The sequence below is a fragment of the Saimiri boliviensis genome, chromosome 4 (genome assembly GCF_048565385.1).
Source record: "Saimiri boliviensis isolate mSaiBol1 chromosome 4, mSaiBol1.pri, whole genome shotgun sequence".
In the NCBI taxonomy this organism is placed as follows: Eukaryota; Metazoa; Chordata; class Mammalia; order Primates; family Cebidae; genus Saimiri; species Saimiri boliviensis.
The window spans coordinates 128,549,676-128,557,618 of NC_133452.1; positions in this window are offsets into that span (position 1 = coordinate 128,549,676).

The window sequence follows — 7,943 nt, forward strand, 5'->3', positions numbered from 1 at the left end:
ATTGCTTTTATGTCTTGAGGGTGCATTTACTCCAGTGTGACAGATTCAGTCTTAATTAGCAATGTGAGTGTGGACATCCAAGCATTAGGATACAGTAATGGAGAAGATGCTTTTAAACAAAACAACTACCATTTTCTTTATGAATAAGAATTACAGATAATACCTTCTTGAGAAGAATAAAAGAACATTCTCTATAGAATGTGATCTCTATAGAACGTGGTCTCCATCCTGAGGTTACCTAGTCAGGCCTGGATTAGCTAGAATTCCTGGACAAGTTGCTCCAAGCACTGGCTGCTTCATTACACTCTCCTCAGAGGATGACCAGATTCTCTATAGAATATTGTTTTATTCTAGTTCTAATAAATAGTAGAGATTTTAAGTGTAAGGGCTGCATTTACTTACATAATTGCTTTTATATTAGGGACCACTTAGATTTAAAAATATCAAGGATATGTCTTATCATTGTTTGTTTTTATTAGATTATGAATAAGAATAATATAGAGTAAGGCATAAAGATCAATGACATGATGATCACTTGAGTAGCTGCCCTCCATTTCATGGAGACAGAAGAACATTACGGTTAACTTTAAAGTCCCTCTTGTGTCACTTTCTGATCCTTTCCCATTCCATTCTTGAATGAATCATGATCATAAACTTTTGTGTTTATTTTAAAATTTATTATTTACTTATAACATGTACTATGTATAGTGTATTATAAAATCCAAGTAAATGTCTACAATACATTGCTTCATGCATCTATATTTTTAACTTACTTCTTTGCATTATACTCTTGGTTTATGCTATTGCATGTGGTTAGAATGTATTCATTTACAGAGGAGTAAAGTATTCCATTTTCTCATATTTTTTACTTTGTTGGACATTTGGTTTGTTTCCTATAATTTTTGCTTTTACAAGTAATACTTCAGTGAACATTTTTGGTACACGCCTGATACACATGTGAAATAATGGTTCTGTAACAGAGCTTTTCAAGCGTTGAGCCATGTTAAGTTACAGATTGTGCTACAAAATAGTGGTCTCAATCCTGAGGTTACCTAGTGAGGCCTTGATTAGCTGGAACCCCTGGACCAATTGCTCCAAATACTGGATGCTTCATTACACTCTCCTCAGAGGATGACCAGAGCAAAATGGAGTCTGATATGGTACGCCATGTTCTCCTCGGTTGTAAACACACTAAGTATCCTCAGATGCTAAAATGCTTTGTCATGCGAACATCTGTTTTAAAAGTTGGGCTTCAAAGTGAACCATTGCTCATGATTGATAAGGGGCCCTGGGAATTGCTTGGAGCTCATGTTCCAGATGGCCCAAAAGCCCAGCCTAACAAGCACAGCCAAAAATCAGAGGTGAGACTAGTCAAGACTTGGTGGTTTGGGGGCCACCAGATATTATCCCTGAACTCTTGCCTTCAGATATATCAGACAGTTCTGTTTAATTATGGCAAATGTGCACTTATTAAGAAAAAGGCTTACTACAATTGGCTTTATAAATAGTAATACTTCTTCATTATTTTGAAATTGCGGACATGAAAAAGATCAACTGAATTCAAAATATGTTCAAATTTTTGCAAGAATTTGAAAAAAAAAAAGGAAGATCTGTTTTTTACTCTAAATACAGTTTCAACTGTTGTGCGTGTTTATTGGTTTTGAGAAATTAAACTTTTACTACCTATTTGAGTGAACAAAATTTATTGCTGATGTTGGTTTTTGAGTATGTGTAGTGTTCATCTGCAGGAGTCATAAAGGATTGCACATGGCAATTTCAAGTATAGGTCTGATAAAGTTATATTTATAAAAAAATTGAACATCCTCAAACATTTTGTCATATTATTTAGAATTTTCAGATAAATTTAATATTAAATGTATTCCATATATCTAAAAATTTGCTTTAAAAATTTAATTATATAACCCAAATAGAACATAATAAACCTTGTAAAATCTGTGCCTTGTTATGAATGTTCTCATAATCTCCAAAGTCTACACAGTATACATTATTTGCATACTCTCATTGTTTATGTGTGCCATCATTTGAAAACCTGGGAAGCACTGTGCTATAGCACATATATAAAAATAGAAATTCTGGGTTAAATAACATGAATATAATCTTTAATTGACAAAATTTAATTGTTTTCTAATTTACACTCCACTCCAAGCAGCAAAGTACAAGTGTCCTTGTACCAAATCCTTGCCAGTACTTGCGTGGTTTTAAATTTTATCAATCTTGGAGGTATGCTTTTTAAATTTGTAGGTTCCCTGGTTACCAATGAGTTTAAACATCATCTTGTATGTTTATTCATCATTCAAGTGCTTCTTCTGTTAAATTTCGATCCAAATAGTCTGCCCACCTTTGCTGCTTATCTTTTTCTTATAGAGTTAGGTGAGTTTTTCATTTATCTTAGATAATGGTCTTCTATAAATTTTATTTGCATCACAGTCCTCTTCTCCTCGTAGGTTGGTAGACTTCTCATTCTCTTTCTGCAGTATTGATGAGCAGAAGATTCTTATGTATTCCTTATGGTTTATATATTTATATCTTTTGTAAGATATGTTTCCTATAGCAAAATTATTCTCCTATAGTTTTATAGTTTTTACCTTTTATATTAGATTTTTATCACATGAATTTGGGGGTAAGTAGTTAGAGATCAATTTATTTTTTAATTTCACATAAATTTTCCAACACTGATCTATAGTTCTGTCACAGTCAAGTTTCTGTATATTTCAGGACACTGTTTTGAGTCTCTCCAGCCTGTTTTTACTTACAACTTTCAAATCTCTGCACATATACTCCGCAGTCTTACTTTCTTATCAAAGTAATTCTAAGAATGTTAGAATTTTTATTGTAATTTCACTAAATCTTTAAGAATTGAAAATCTTCAGTACTGATTTTTGAATGTATGAACTCATTTTATCTTGCTATTATTTAGACTTTGATATATTTCATTAAAGTATAGTATTATATTTTTTCCATGAAAGTCTTATAAATCTTTTTAGATTTACTCCTAGATATGTGTATTTTTATGGCACTGTAAATAATTTTTTTTATAATTATATTCTCTACCTGTGTGTTGACAGGAAATTCAGTTGGAATTCAGTTGATTTTTTTTGCAGTGATAATGTATCCAGCAAACTTGTTATATTCTTCTATAGGTACTGAAAATTTATCTGTGGACTCTTTGGGGTACTTTATATAGACAATCATGTCACCCAAAATAATGAAAGCTGTGATTCTTCCTTTCCAAACTGTACCTGTTTTATTTCAGTTACTCCTCTTCCAGTGATGGTCAGAACCTCTTATTTTACTTTGTTTTTTTTTCTGCTCACTCTTCTTCACGATGCCTTCTTGGTGCATATGCGTGTGTATGATTTGTGATGGTGAACTCATATTTTGGGAAATCTTATTATGTAATATACTTTGAGGTCTATGTGAAGGTAAATTACTTTGAAGAGTAGGAAGATGATATGCATTTGTTTATATCAAGTACCTGGGGTTGCTTTAAACTTTTGAGTTATTTTAGTACAACCAACTAGGGCAAATTTGGGGTAAATTCAGTATACCAAACTAGGGGCCTGTTGGGAGGTGATTGGATTATGGTGGCAGACTTCCTTTTTGCTGTTCTCATCATAGTGAGTTCTCATGAGATCTGGTTGTTTAAAAGCGTATGTAGCACCTTCTCCTTCATTCTCTCTTCCTGCTGCTCTGGCCATATAAGATGTGGCTTCTTTTTCTTCACCTTCAGCCATAATTGTAAGTTTGCTGAGACCTCCCCAGCCATGCTTCCTGTGCACCGTGCAGAGCCAGGAGCCAATTCAACCTCTTTTCTTTATAAATTACCCAGTCATAGGTAGTTTTTTATAGCAATGTGAAAATGGACTAACACAGACTACAAACCTGCATATAAATTATCTTATACATACTCAAATGTTTTATCTTTTTTCTATTCTGTGACAGTATTTGAGACAATTTTTTTTTTCCTTTCTCCCTTAAGTTGGCTTCTTTAATTATAGTTCACACAAACCTCAAGGGAGGTGGTGGTTTTTTGTGTCGATCTGGCTAGGCTACAGCAATCAGATATTTTGTCAAAAATTATTCTAGATGTTTATGTGAAGGTATTTTTAGATGAAATTAGCATTTAAATTAATGGAGTTTTAGTAAAGCAGATTACATTTCATAAGGTGGGTGGGCCTCACAGCTGTATAAGGTATTGATAAAGACTACCTCTTCCAAGCAGGAAGGAATTCTGCCAGTAGACTGCCTTTGAACTCACATTGCTGCTCTTCCCTGGGTCTCCAGCCTACCAGTCTACCTTGCAGATTTCGGACTTGTCAAAATTCTACAATCACATGAGCCAATTCCTTAAAATAAATCTCTGCCTCTCCAGTTCTCTTTCTTCTCTTATCCTGTTGGTTCTGTTTCTCTGAAGAAGTCTAACAAAAGAAAATAAATAGGTTTCTTACATGGCAAGATTCTAGCTTTATGTGAAGGGTTTTCTACGTGACTTCCCATTTTGAATCTACTGGGCATTCATTGTCTCCTTGCTCTCCAGTACATTCAGTCTCTGGGTCCAACAATCTGTGAGTCACCACCAATGTCAGTGCCTAGCTTACCACCATGGGTGCGTGTTTTCATTTAGTTTTAGGCCTTTGAGTATTTCTTAGTAGATTTTCAGCACATTGATGCATTAGAGATATTTCTAAATGTTGTGCATTTTTAGGTATTATTTTTTGGAGGAGTTAAAGGGTTAGCCAAGGTCACCATACAACTGAAAGTAAAATGATAATTTGTTTTCTCAGTGCTATTTCTCATTTGTCCTTTTTCTCACACATTTACTTCACCTTTGAAGTAGCAGCCCTGATTTCTAGAAAAAAAAAAAAATCTTATGTGCTTCAAGGATAGCAATCAACAGAATGCATACTGCTCTTTTTAGAATAAACATGAAATGAAAGAAGCTATGGTGGGCTGAATCTGAGATGGCACCTATGATTCCTGGCCCCTGGTGCCCATTCTCTATATCATCCCCTGTCTGAGTGAGAACAGAGTCCTGTCCTCACTCGGAGAGGGATGAATAGATCACATTTTATGACAAAGGCTAAGATACTTTTTCAGATGTAATTAAGGTCCCAAATGAGTTAACTTCGGTTTATTAAAAGGGACATTATCCTGGGTGGGCCTGATCTAATCAAGTGATCCTTTAAAAGAGAGCTGGGGCATTGCTGAAAGAAGTGATTCAAAGCATGAGACACACTTTCCTGCTTTCCTCAAAGGAGCCAATCTACCATGTTAGAGAGCCCCATGGCAAGGACCTGATAGAGGCCTGTGGTTGCTAAGAGTAATCCTAATCCCCTGCAGCCAGCCTGCAAGATAACAGGACCCCAGTTGTATATTCACAAGAAAACAAATTCTGCCAACAACTCGAGAAATCTTTGAAGTGGATCTTAGTCAAGTCTCCTAATGTGGATGAAGCCAGCCACCATCTTCACTTTGTCTGGGGAGACACTGAACAGAGAACCTAGCTAAAATGCCACACTCTTGACTCAGAGAAACAGCGAGATAACACATTAGTAGTTTTATAAGCCACGGAGTGTCTAGTAATTTGTTATGAAGCATTAGAGAGCTCATACAGAAGCGATCACACCTAATGCACACAGAACCTACCTTTTTTTCCTTTGTCCTCTTAAATTTCACATCCATCTCCTCCTCTAGTAGAGAGAAGAGGCTCTCTCAACACTATTTTAGTACCACATGGTACTAATGATACAGTTGTGGAAAATGCCTTTTCAGGATTTCTTCACCCTAATGATGGGATTGATTTTAGAGGGAAACAGCATTCTTCTTTGTAAATTTAGATAAAGTCTTCTAGTTAGTACAGCAGACCAGAGAAAGTTTACGTTGCTCTATTTGTACACATTCTTAGCATTTTAAGTTATGAACAAATTCATACAGAAAACTAATTATGCTTTTAGAAGAAAAAGATAAAATTTAAAAGAAATTTTAAGCCTATAAAAACTAATTAAAATAAAGTTATAATAATGATTTGTATCATCACTGTATCTTAGGGGATATAATCAATGACAAGAGGACACCCTGGTAACTCATTCAGTACAATAAGAAAACACCTACTTCCTCTTCATAAAATATGTATTTAAAGTTCAATATAAAGAGCTTCAAAACTTGCAAAGCGGTGTAATTTTGTTTTCAAATTCACAGTTGACAGAATAAAGTGATGTACATTACAATAGTTGTACTTTGAGGGAGACAATTATTTTTGACCATTGTGAACTGCCAACATGTGCCATCAAAAACGACATCTTATACCTTGAACATCTTGCAAAAGTATGCTGACCCAGGACCTATGTCAAGAACTGGTTTATGGTGAAGTGTTTTACCCTGAATCTGTGAAATCATACTTGCTAGCTCTCAAAAATTTGTTAATAATTCTACACTTCAGTAAATTACTCCAGGTTAAACAGAATGCTAGAACCAAAGCTGAGCGACTTCTCCATGCAGAAGCCTTTGTTTCCTGCTATCCCATTGAGTTATAGATATTATAAAAGGCCTGAGTGTCCAGGGCTAAACTGAGAAAATAAAAAAGAATAATGATAGTCTTAGCAGAAATAAAAATGATAGCCAAAGGCACCAGCACTCCAGTGGGGGGGAAAAAAAAGCTGACTGTTTTTTCTTTCTATTGCATACACAGGCAAATCTTTGCAGAGCCTCTAGACATCTAATTGCAGTAGTTGTCCATCAAGAATAAGCAAAACAAAATAAAATCAAACAAAAAATATCAATATTCATTGAGAAACCAGTTATGATGAAATGGGGAGGAATTTAAATGTCTGATCAATGCTACTAAGAGTTGATATGTAAGCTACTGTGTCACTGTGACAGAATCCTTTTCTGACAGCATAAAAATGGGAGGAAATGTCTTAGGTGTGTGCTCTGATCCTACTCCACCCCTGCACAGGAATTCCAGTTCTCTTTCAGGCACTCTCTTCATCTCCTCTATTTGCCACTAGTATTTTAAGCCAAGTAGACTTTTGCTGTATGTTTGCAGTCCAGCCCAATTCCACGATTACCCTTAAATACAGCAATTAACATATAAGACACTGTCTTGGGTGCTGAGGAGTCAATGAGAAAATGAGACATAATCTCTTCCCTCTAGGATCTTACTGCCAGTTGCAGATGCCCCTGACTATGCTAATAATACCCTGAATCCCACTCCTACTCAATATTGACCCTATCTACCCTCATCTAACCTCTTTGCTGGTTTCATTTTCTTGATCCTGAGCCACCCACTAGAATCGTGCTTTATGTTGCCTAATCTAGTATTAATACTTTACACTTGTGGTATTTGAACCTTCTGATTCAACCAACTTTTCTGTCACTTTTATTCTGAGCTTCCTAGGCTATCTCAGCAAGAATGTACAACTCCAGGTCTGATAGCACAGAATGCAGACTGCAGCCTAGGGCAGGGCTGGGGACGTTCTTCCTCCCTTCTTTCTTCTTTGAAGGGAAAATGAAAATAGGCTCTTTAAAGATTTCCCTAGAGAGGCTGCTCTGTGGTGTAGATACTGACAAAAAGGAGACTGATTCAAGACTACAGCATTCTCTCGAAATCCAGAAGAAACAGTCAGAGAGCATAGGGCTAAATGCTAAGAAGGCTGTGAATTTTGGGTTGGACAAAGAGGGCATGAATCTCAACAATGCTACTTGCTAGTTGTGTCATGTTTGAAAATTACTCAATCATTTTAACCTCAGTTTTCTTATGTATTAAGAGAGAAAGACATTTTCATTTTGCATAATTATTGTGCATGATAGAATGGGATTATGTATAGTAGTCACCCCTTAAATTGCAGCTGAACAGTATAGAATCAGATACAAAAAGAAGTACAGCTATTACCACAAAGTTAATTTTCTTTATATGCTGGAAA